Source organism: Bos mutus, chromosome 25 (genome assembly GCF_027580195.1).
Source record: "Bos mutus isolate GX-2022 chromosome 25, NWIPB_WYAK_1.1, whole genome shotgun sequence".
NCBI classification, from domain to species: domain Eukaryota; kingdom Metazoa; phylum Chordata; class Mammalia; order Artiodactyla; family Bovidae; genus Bos; species Bos mutus.
In genome coordinates this window covers 24,699,515-24,712,098 of record NC_091641.1, presented here as the reverse complement: position 1 = coordinate 24,712,098, position 12,584 = coordinate 24,699,515, and positions in this window count along the sequence as shown.

The following is a 12,584-nucleotide window of genomic DNA, read 5'->3' as shown; positions in this document are numbered from 1 at the left end:
GGGTGAAAATATACAGCCTTGATGTACTCCTTTTCCAATTTGGAACCAGCCTGTTTTTCCATGTCCAGTTCTAACTATTGGTTCTTGATCTGCATATACATTTCTCAGGAGGCAGGTAAGGTGATCTGGTATTCCCATCTCTTTAAGAAGTTCCTACAGTTTGTTGTGATCCACGCAGTCAAAGGCTTTGGTGTAGTTGGATAAAGCAGAAGTAGATGTTTTTCTGGAACTCTCTTGCTTTTTCGATGACCCAGCGGTTGTTGGCAATTTGATCTCTAGTTCCTCTGCCTTTTCTAAAACCAGCTTGAACATCTGGAAGTTCACAGTAAACGCACTCTTTAAGCCCAGCTTGGAGAATTTTGAGTATTACTTTGCTAGCATGTGAGATGAGTGCAACTGTGTGGTAGTTTGAACATTCTTTGACATTGCCTTTCTTTGGGATTGGAATGAAAACTGAGATTTTTCCAGTCCTGTGGCTGCTGCTGAATTTTCCACATTTGCTGGCCTATTGAGTGCAGCACTTTCACAGCATCATCTTTTAGGATTTGGAATAGCTCAACTGGAATTCCATCACCTCCACTAACTTTGTTTGTAGTGATCCTTCCTTAGGCCCACTTGACTTCACATTCCAGGATGGCTGACTCTAGGTGAGTGATCAAACCATCATGATTATCTGGGTTGTGAAGATATTTTTTGTCTAGATCTTCTGTGTATTCTTGCCACCTCTTCTTAATATCTTCTGCTTCTGTTAGATCCATACCATTTCTGTCCTTTATTGTGCCCATCTTTGCATGAAATGTTCCCTTGGTATCTCTAATTTTCTTGAAGAGATCTCTAGTCTTTCCCATTCTATTATTTTCCTCTATTTCTTTGCACTGATTGCTGAGGAAGGCTTTCTTATCTCTCCTTGCTATTCTTTGGAACTCTGCTTTCAAATGGGTGTATCTTTCCTTTTCTCCTTTGCCTTTTGCTTCTCTTCTTTTCTCAGCTATTTGTAAGTCCTGGTCACACAACCATTTTGCCTTTTTGCATTTCTTTTTCTTAGGGATGGTCTTGATCCCTGCCTCCTATACAGCGTCACATACCTCCCTCCATAGTTCTCCAGGCACACTGTCTATCAGATCTAATCCCTTGAATCTATTTGTCATGTCCACTGTATAATCGTAAGGGATTTGATTTAGGTCATACCTGAATGGTCTAGTGGTTTTCCCTACTTTCTTCAATTTAAGTCTGAATTTGGCAATAAGGAGTTCTTGATTGGAGCCACAGTCAGCTCCCGGTCTTGTTTTTGCTGACTGTATACAGCTTCTCCATCTTTGGCTGCAAATAATAGAATCAGTCTGATTTCAGTATTGACCAACTGGTGATGGCCATGTGTAGAGTCTTCTCTTGTGTTGTTGGAAGAGGGTGTTTGCTATGAACCATGCGTTCTGTTGGCAAAACTCTTAGCCTTTGCCCTACTTCATTTTGTACTCCAAGGCCAAACTTGCCTGTTACTCCAGGTATCTCTTGACTTCCTACTTTTGCATTCCAATCTCCTATAATGAAAAGGACATCTTTTTTGGGTATCAGTTTTGAAAGGTCTTGTAAGTCTTCATAGAACTGTTCAACTTCAGCTTTTTCAGCATTACTGATTGGGGTGTAGACTTCGATTACTGTGATATTGAAGGCTTGCCTTGGAAACGAACAGAGATTATTCTGTCGTTTTTGAGATTGCACCCAAGAATTGCATTTTGAACTCTTTTGTTGACTATGAAGGCTACTCCATTTCTTCTAAGGGATTCTTGCCCACAATAATAGATATAATGGTCATCTGAGTTAAATTCGCCCATTTCAGTCCATTTTAGTTCACTGATTCCTAAAATGTCAGTGTTCACTGTTCACTCTTACCATCTTCTGTTTGACCATTTCCAATTTACCTTGATTCATGGACCTAGTATACCAGGGTTCTATGTAGTATTGTTCTTTACAGCAAGGAAGGAGGTTGCCATTATTCATTAACTCCACCATAGTTTGGTCTCAGATCAAACAACGGGGAGGGAACACAGCCCTGCCCAGCAACAGAAAATTGGATTAAAGATTTACTTAGCATGGCCCCGCCCATAAGTACAAAACCCAGTTTCCCCCACAGTCAGTCTCTCCCATCAGGAAGCTTCCATAAGCCTCATATCCTTATCCCTCAGAGGGAAGACAGAATGAAACCCACAATCACAGAAAACTAATCAAACTGATCACATGGACCACAGCCTTGTCTAACTCAATGAAACTATGAGCCATGCCGTGTAGGGCCACCCAAGACAGATGGGTCATGGTGAGAGTTCTGGCAAAATGTGGTCCACTGGAGAAGGGCATGGCAAACCACTTCAGTATTCTTGCCTTGAGAACCTCATAAACAGTATGAAAAGGCAAAAAGATAATGACACTGAAAAATGAACTCCCCAGGTCCATAGGTGCCCAATATGCTACTGGAGAAGAGTAGAGAAAAAACTCCAGAAAGAATGAAACCTCCTTTAGTGAGCAGGAAAGAAGCACTGAGATGGAGACAGGAAGCTTCTTTGAAACAAAGTTCCCCAGGCCCGGCCCACAGGGCTCCTAATGGGGTGTAGGAGGTTTGCACTTTTAAGGAGCACCCCAGGTAATTCTGATGTAGGTAATCTGTGGCCCACGTGTTGAGCAACCATGGTCTAGACAGATTTGGTTTTAATCCTTCTCTACTTCTGTGGTGGTGGTGGTTTAATTGCTAAGTCGTTTCTACTCTTGCAACCCCATGGGCTGTAGCCCACCAGGCTCCTCTGTCCATGAGATTTTCCAGGCAAGAATACTGGAGTGGATTGCCATTTCCTTCTCTAGGGGATTTTCCCGACCCACGAATCGAACCCGGATCTCCTGCATTGCAGTCAGATTCTTTACCAACTGAGTTATGAGGGAAGCCCTGTCTACTTCTGACCTTCCTTAAAATCCCCAAATGGCGTTTAGCTCACCTTCCTTTGTTGGCCTGCAATGTTCCCTTGGTCTTGCTGCCCCATATTACTCTTTACACACCTTGAACAAGTTAAGTATACCTGGCATACTTCCGAGTTACTGGATTCCAGATCACAGCAATAAACAGACTCACAGGAATTTTTTTGTCTTCCTACGCTACTCCAGTACTCTTGCCTGGAAAATCCCATGTACAGAGGAGCCTGGTAGGCTGCAGTCCATGAGGTCGCTAAGAGTTGGACACGACTGAACGACTTCACTTTGACTTTTCACTTTCATGCATTGGAGAAGGAAATGGCAACCCACTCCAGTGTTCTTGCCTGGAGAATCCCAGGGACGGGGGAGCCTGGTGGGCTGCCGTCTGTGGGGTCGCACAGAGTTGGACACGACTGAAGTGACTTAGCAGCAGCAGCAGCAGTACCCATAAAAGTTCATTTACACAATCCTGTAGTCTATTAAGTGCGTGATAGCATTATATCTTAAAAAAAACTGTATATGTCTTAGTTTAAAATACTTTATTGCTGGGGAATTCCCTGGTGGTCCAGTGGTTAGGACTCCGAGCTTTCACTGGAAAGGGCCCGGGGTTCAATCCTGGTAGGGAAACTAAAATCCCACAAGCCAGGGTGGCCAAAAGTAAAAATACTTTATTGCTAAAAAAAACGCTGTCACCATCATCTGAGTATTCCATGAGTTATGGTCTTTTTGCAGTACTAATGTCAAAGAGCACATATCACCTTGACAAATACAAAATAAAGAAAAAGTTAGAAATATTGTGAGAATTCCCAAAATGTGACACAGACACAAAGTGAGCAAATACCGTTGAGAAATGACTTGCTTGACGTAGGTGGGATTGCCACAAATCTTCAACTTGTAAAGAAGAAAAAGTCTACAGCTTCTAAGTGCAAAAAGTGAAGCACAATAAAACAAGGTATACCTGCATCTCATCCTGTCAGTAAAATAAGGATAATAACGGCACCTATTTCTGGTGTTAGGAGGATGCAGCTAAAGGGCCATTTCCGAAAGGGCTTAGCAAAGTGCCCGTTTTGCAGCAAGGGCTCAGTGTGTGTTACTCTTAATAAATAATGCTGGATGTTCCATTTTCCTCTCTAAGATTGTGTACTCCTCAAGGTCAGGAACTCAGATTTTTCATTCTTGTGGCTACCGTCACTACCTCAACTGTCTGAAAGAGTGCTGTCCAATAGAACTTTCACAGGTGGGTATTGAGCACTTGAAATGTGATTAGTGCAACCTTGGAACTGAATTTTTTGTTTTGCTTCTAATAAGTTCTGATAAGCTAACACAGCTGCATGTGGCTAATGACCACTATATTGGACAGTGCAGGTCAATAAATGTTGAATGGAGAAAAGACTGAATGTGCCGGTATATTGGACTAGGTAGCGGGAGAGAGTGGTGAGTTGAGAGAAGTGGAAAATTCAAAGAAAGAAGAGAATAATGGACTCAGAGGTGATAGATATCTATTTGACCATAGAAATAGATGAAATAGATCTCCAGTCTATTTCAACTCCTACCCAGTGCTTAAATTCCTTCTCCCATATTGCATTATATCTAGAAAAATCTTTTTCATCTTGGATGTTTTCCTTGTAACGTTTGCCTCTTGGTCCTTACCCTCCTGGTGCTGTGATCCAAGTTGCTAATCACAGTACCATTATGAAAACACTCAAATGTCAATAGAAGGTTGTTATTGCGGCTGTCTTTTCCCAGGAGTGTGCCCTTCTTCAGGGCAAACAGCTCTTCACAATGCAATTGACTAGTGGTGTTTTGTTGGGGAAGCTGCTCAACAACTCAAAGAGGGGATAATCCTTGTACCTACCACACAGGGCTGTTGTGACGATGGCTTAAGATGACATATGCAAAGGTGCTTGGCACAGTGCCTGGCATTTACAAAGTGCTCAATAAATGTTCTGATATTGACAAAGAAGCATGCTTTGCATTTGTTTTAGAATCATGGAATTTATTTTTGTCACACAGGCCTGTAGCAAGAAGGTAAAGACAAGTGTTTTGTTGCTCTCAAAAGCAGCTAATTTGATGTCACTTAGAAAGTGGTAGAGTTACAAATACAAGTTAATGAGGTCAAAGATGGTGAGTTTATATACACAGGCCCTGAAATGATTTTTATAACATGGATGATAGATCCAGTTTCTTAAAACAAACATTCTAACAAATGTAATTTTCTATAACAAACATAGTAAATTCAGTTTCTTGCAGCAAACATGAAAAGCAGGCTTGTTTGAGGTTAAGTATTACATTTTGTTAGGATATCTCCATTTAAAAGCAAATCATCACAGCTAACAGAACTGTCAGAAACTCAATTTCATGAAAATGAGATTAGGTGTTAAGACCTTTATTCTATCTGGCTAGTCCTGTGCGTGTGTGTGTCTGTACGATGACTTACTTTCAATATTCTTCAGTTTTCTCATCTTTCCAGTGACAGCTAATCCAGGGCTTTTTATTTTCAAAAGCACCTGCATTAGTATCAATAAACGTCTTTCCTGCTAAGGCTTCTAATTAAGTCTTGTGATTGCTTATGACTTAATGATTTTTAACTATGGTTTTAGCCAAGACTGAGTCAAATTATTTGCAGCTTCATTTCAGTTCAGTTCAGTCGCTCAGTCGTGTCCGACTCTTTGCGACCCCATGAATCACAGCACGCCAGGCCTCCCTGTCCATCACCAACTCCCGGAGTTCACTCAGACTCATGTCCATTGAGTCGGTGATGCCATCCAGCCATCTCATCTTCTGTCGTCCCCTTCTCCTCCTTCTCCCAATCCCTCCCAGCATCAGGGTCTTTTCCAATAGGTCAACTCTTCGCATGAGGTGGCCAAAGTATTGGAGTTTCAGCTTTAGCAATGAACACCCAGGACTGATCTCCTTTCAGATGGACTGGTTGGATCTCCTTGCAGTCCAAGGGACTCTCAAGAGTCTTCTCCAACACCACAGTTCAAAAGCATCAATTCTTCGGCGCTCAGCTTTCTTCACAGTCCAACTCTCACATCCATACATGACCACTGGAAAAACCATAGTCTTGACTAGACAGTCCTTTGTTGGCAAAATATCTCTGCTTTTCAATATGCTATCTAAGTTGGTCATAATTTTCCTTCTAAGGAGTAAGCGTCTTTTAATTTCATGGCTGCAGTCACCATCTGCAGTGATTTTGGAGCCCCCAAAAATAAAGTCTGACACTGTTTCCACTGTTTTCCCCCATCTATTTGCCATGAAGTGATGGGACCAGATGCCATGATCTTAGTTTTCTGAATGTTGAGTTTTAAGCCAACTTTTTCACTCTCCTCTTTCACTTTCATCATGAGGCTTTTTAGCTCCTCTTCACTTTCTGCCATAAGGGTGGTGTCATCTGCATACCTGAGGTTATTGATATTTCTCCTAGCAATCTTGATTCCAGCTTGTGCTTCTTCCAGCCCAGCGTTTCTCATGATGTACTCTGCATTTAAGTTAAATAAGCAGGGTGACAATATACAGCCTTGACGGACTCCTTTTCCTATTTGGAACCAGTCTGTGGTTCCATGTCCAGTTCTAACTGTTGCTTCCTGACCTGCATATAGGTTTCTCAAGAGGCAGGTCAGGTGGTCTGGTATTCCCATCTCTTGAAGAATTTCCCACAGTTGATTGTGAGCCACACAGTCAAAGGCTTTGGCATAGTCAATAAAGCAGAAATAGATGTTTTTCTGGAACTCTCTTGCTTTTTCCATGATCCAGCAGATGTTGGCAATTTGATCTCTGGTTCCTCTGTCTTTTCTAAAACCAGCTTGAATATCTGGAAGTTCACGGTTCACGTACTGCTGAAGCCTGGCTTGGAGAATTTTGAGCATTACTTTACTAGCGTGTGAGATGAGTGCAATTGTGCAGTATTTGGAGCTTACAGTCTTCTATTCTGATATTGCTGTTATTATCATTTTGCCATTGGCATCCTCATTATTGCCGTTAGTTCATCATTCCAAAGCTAGTCGCTGGCCTCAGCTCTCAATGCTTTTGTGAAACCAGGTCCCTCATGGCACCTGCTAGGTAACAACATGGACCAGTTCTGAGTCAGTGCTTGTTCCCCCAGCACAGCCGCTGAGCAGCTGGAGAAAAATGGCAGCAGATGGCTTGTCAGCAGTGCTTATCAGGCAGCATCCATCAGCGCCTTCTCACGTTGCCTACGTGTGCTGGTCCCAAGTGTTTCCTCCACTCCTCTGACTTGGTGAAACCATTTGACAGATGGAGGAGGCATTCACTGAGACTAGGCAGGTGATCAGGAGTAGGGAGAGAATCCTCCAACTTGCAAATACCAGCAGACAGATTTGTGTCTGCATACACAGAAGAAGTATTTATCTCGCTTCCCACACAGCTCAGCCCTGCATCTGTGCTTTGGTACCTTCCTCTTGGTGTCCTCGGATCCTGCTCTATCACTCATCTCTCCTACATCTTTAACTCCACTGCTGGCTTTTCCCTCCAAGCATCCTGTAGTCAGTTAGCTTGGGGAAAGCCTCTCCCTTGGCCCCTGTCGTCTTCTAGCTCTTGTCTGTCCCTCATGCCCTCTCAGCTGAACTTCCAAAAAGAACTCTTGTTTGCACTGCCACCAGAAGTGGGGTCTGGCTACTCATCACTCAAAAGCCAATAAAAAGGCAAGTTTGGTGGAAAGGAAAGTATGCTTTATTTTGGATGCTGGCAACCTGTGGGTGGGGGGTGGGGGGCATGGGGGAGGCAGACTCCTGTCCAAAGGCCAACTCCCTACCTCTGCCCCCCACCCCTGCCCAACCAGTAGGCTGAGGGAGAGGGCTACATGCAGAAATAGCACAATCAGCTGTGACAGTCATCTTGAAATTGGTCACCAGTGGTCAGGCCAGGATCATCTTGATTGTTTGGTAGAGTACAGTTAATCTTCAGTTCCAGGGTCGGTTTGTTCCCATTTGCTTGAGGTCAGTTCTTGGAATTGTGGCAGCTTATGGCTACAGTCTGGTCATCATATAGTTAACTTCTTCCCCTGCGTGGTGGGTATATCAGTACTTGTAAGACAGCTTACAGAATATGGGTCAGAATATTATCTATAGTCCTTCTTGAGATGGAACTAAAGGTCCCTGACTACGCTTAATGACTAAACCATTATTATTTAGTTTTGTTGGACTGCTTTCCTCCGTTTCTGCATTTTCTCACTTCTCTGATTATTCTTTGGCTAAAGTTTGTCCACAAACAGAAGGAAAGTGGAGGAGATGGTGGGCTAATACCATAGGGTCTTGCTTGATTTCAACACCGCTGTCATTCCCATTCCTCTATAAGCCCATCAGCTCCTATTTCACGGCTCTGATGAAATCGTTCTCATACGTCAGTCATCATATCTACCCATGTTGGGCCAGGCATTGACCCCAGGCACTGTTCAAGACACCAACAACTTTTTTCCATCATAGACTGCCAGTTCAGAAATCAGCAGTTCCTCTTATATGCGTCCCTTTCACTTTTCATGGTCCCTGCATCGATTCTGTAATCCCTATAGATCCTACTGACTCCACATCTCCTGTGAGCCCCAACTCCCCACCCCCTGGTTCTCATGGGCCCTTACCACTGCCTGTTTAGATCACTGCTGTAGCTTTATAATTGGGAAGGGCTTCCTTCCAGACTATCTTTCCACAAGAAGCTCTCTCAAAATCTGATCACATCATCCCATGACCTAGAATGATTATCACAGCTTTCATGGTGAATATAAGCTTTTTAGCTTAACATCTAAGCCCTTTAATAATTTGGTCTCAGACTTCCTTGGTGGCTCAGTGGTAAAGAATCCACCAGCCAGGGCAGGAGGCATGGGTTCGATCCCTGATCGAACATGTGGGAAGATCCCACATGCTGTGGAGCAAGTAAGCCCATGAGCCACAACTGTTGAGCCTGTGCTCTAGAGCCTGGAAGCCACAACTACTGAGCCCACGTGCCACAACCGCCGAAGCACATGGGCCCGAGAGCCTGAGCTCCACAGCAAGAGAAGCCACCACGACGAGAAGCCAGCGCCCGGCAACCAGAGGGTAGCCCCTGCTCACTGCAACTAGAGAAAAGCCCTCGAAGCAACGAAGACCCAGCCGATAATAAATAAAGAAAATCAAAAAACAATAATTTGGTCTCTGTCTCTCTTTTTTTAGGTTCATCACCTACCATTTATCCAAATCATCCTAATGGTTAACATTTACAGAGCTGCCCTTTATGTGCCAGGCACTGTGCTAGGTGCTTGATTTTCCTCTTGTCTAAACCTCATAGCAACTTGGTGGTTTAAACAGATAAGGAAATTGAGGCATAGAGAGCTTAAACTTGCCCCAAGTGAGTGGTGGAATCAGACTCCAACTCGGATATGTGCGACACTCAAGTTTAAGCCCTTAAGCAACACACCAGCGTGGTTCGAAGGGTAGACCTGGGGCACCTATGTCACAATCTCCCAGACACTTGCTAATGTGCAAGTTCCTTTGGTGTGATGACTCACCCCTGTTCCTTGGGGGTGAGTCCCTAAGCTCTGCATTTTAAATAAGCTCTCCTGGCAAGTGACTCAGCCCCAGTACCACTGTCCTGTGCTGTGTACCTTTAGCCATAGGAAACCATGCCTTCCAACACACCGTGCTGTCCCATTCCTCTGAGCCTTTGCACAAGCTTTGCCTCTCACTGGACAATCTCTGCTTTCTTCTATCTTTATCTTTTAAGACTCAAGCCCAAGTGACCTCTCTTCTGGAAAGCCTTCTATTATTCTTCACACTGATTTTGAAGCCTCTTCTTGGGTGCTTCCTGAGTGCAGCCCTCTACAACATTGCTTTCACACCTCGTAACCGCTGGCTCTTACCATCCATCCCCTCACCAAACCAGCTCATCTGCCGTCTTCATCTGTCCCTCCAGCACCTTGCTCAGCCCTTCACCACAGTGTATGCTGGCCAAGTGTTCACTGGGTTCACTTCCAGCCTCCACCTTCCTGGTTCATCCATTTCCAGTAGGCCACTGTTGGGGAACATTGCATTTTAATGGCTGTTTCAGTTAGAAACATGTTCAGCTGCAAATCACAGAAAGCCCTACCAATAGTGGCCTGAGCAATAAAGGCATTTCATTATGTCACATCCCTCGAGCATGGCAGGGTGGGGAGCAGGATCCAATTTGAGCGCAAGGGTTCTGTTCCACCAACAGAGTTACAGGCTGTTTCTGCTCTGCCTCTTGCATAATGTTGCCTTCATTGTGTAAAATGAACATCTACTTTTATTTGTTCTTGGATTACTGTTTGTTTAACAAATATGTAACATCAAATTCTCCTAACCAATTTCAGGTTTCCCCTGCTATCCAAAAGTAGAGAGAATTCCTATGCAACCTTTCAGAAGCCAAAACAGCATAAGTGAAGAAGTAATTATACCTTAGGTCACATCTTGCTAAAGGATGCATAAAATAAATCGAGAAAAAGCACAGTGTTCACAGAGAATTCAAAGCTATGGCAGCTTGATGCTGAGTTCAGTGTAGTCCCAGGGAAGAAGCATGGCATCACCGACTTAATGGACATGAGTTTGGGTAAACTCCGGGAGTTGGTGATGGACAGGGAGGCCTGATGTGCTGCGGTTCAAGGGGTCGCGGAGTCAGACACGACTGAGCAACTGAACTGAACTGAACTGAACTCCACTGCTTGGGGTACACACTTCCTCTACAACAGTTCACTGCACAACAAACTGAATGTTCTTTTTCAGTTTTCATCTTTTCTCATAAAAACAACAATGCTCTTTGGACTAATTTTGGTTAGTGAACACAGGTAGATCTTTTGTCAAAGTGAAGTGCATAAAGCAAACTTGAAAAGTGGGAGAGACCTGGAATCCAGTTTATAAGCTTAAGTAACTAAAAGATTGTAAACATTAGTATACTGTATTGGTGTTTTTCTTTCTGGCATACTTCACTCTGCATAATAGACTCCAGTTTCATCCACCTCATTAGAATTGATTCAAATGTATTCTTTTTAATGGCTGAGTAATACTCCATTATGTATATGTACCACAGCTTTCTTGTCCATTCATCTGCTGAATACAGTATACTAATGCATATATATGGAATTTAGAAAGATGGTAACGACAACCCTGTATGTGAGACAGCAAAAGAGACACAGATGTATAGAACAGTCTTTTGGACTCTGTGGGAGAGGCGGGGGGCAGGGGGGATGATTTGGGAAAATGGCATTGAAACATGTATAATATCATATAAGAAACGAATCACCAGTCCAGGTTTGATGCAGGATACAGGATGCTTGGGGCTGGTGCACTGGGATGACCCAGAGGGATGGTATGGGGAGGGAGGTGGGAGGGGGGTTCAGGATTGGAAACGTGTACACCCGTGGCAGATTCATGTTGATGTATGGCAAAACCAATACAATATTGTAAAGTAATTAGCCTCTAATTAAATAAATTTAAATTAAAAAGATTGTAAACATTTATACACATAATACACCTGATTTTCTTAAAAATTTCTAATGCCAAACCAGCAAATTTTTCTTCAGTTCTCTTTACAAAGTTAATCAAATTCATAAAGCTTTCAATGTAAAAAGCATCAGTCTTTAATCAATTATGTTTTAATTGAAATCACAAAGTGATAGCAGTGTTAAATTCTCAAATATGCCAAATTCTCTTAAACATTACAGAGGCTTGAAATAAAAACATCAGATCATCCTGAAGCTAATTATTTCCCCATACTTCTGCAGAATCATATGCAGAATCATAACTATATCTTTCGTGGTTGTATGATGAAAAAGTTTGTATATTTTCCATCAAATTTCTGCTTGGGAAAAATATAAATGGCAGATAAGTAATGGTTAAAGAAATATAGATAAAAGTAAAATATAATTTTAAATATGTGTAAGATAGATTATACCTGAGAAGAACAGACAGGTTTAGGAGTATGAATTACTGTAAACCTTTTGGAGGGCAATTTGGCCCAAAATTTAAATGATTTTTTCATTTGAAAGAACAATTTCACATCTAAGAGTTAATTCTACAAAAGCACCTCCTTTCTGATCGATGGTATAATGTATAAAGATGCTTACAGCGGCATTGTAATAATGAAAAATTGGAAGCAATCTAAAAGCCCACTAAGTACACTGGTTGAATAAATGAGGCACACTGTATAGTAGCAGCACTGAAAGAATTCCACGTCAGGACATAGAATGGATCCTGGCACACAATGGGGTCTCACAAATACAGTGAATTGACGAAGAGTCAGAAGTAACTTGCTGTAATATTTGCTTTGTTCATGCATTCATTGATTGCATCATTCATTCAGTTTCAGAATTCCCTGGTAGTCCAGTGGTTAAGACTTGGCACTTCTAATGCAGGGGCATGTGTTTGATGCTTGGTAGGGGAACTAAGATCCCGCATGCTGTGCAGAATGGCCACAGTTTTTCTTAAAAAAAAATATATTCATTCAGCTTCATATTCTTTGGGAATATGATGGTGAGCACAAACAGACCAGGTACATCCCTGCCCGCCCCCCAAAGAAAACCAGTCTATTAAAAGAGATATTCGATAATTTTTATAAATTTCAAATAAGACTTGATATAAGCTTTGCAGAATAAGGACATGGTGTTTATCAGGTTCTATGCTTGG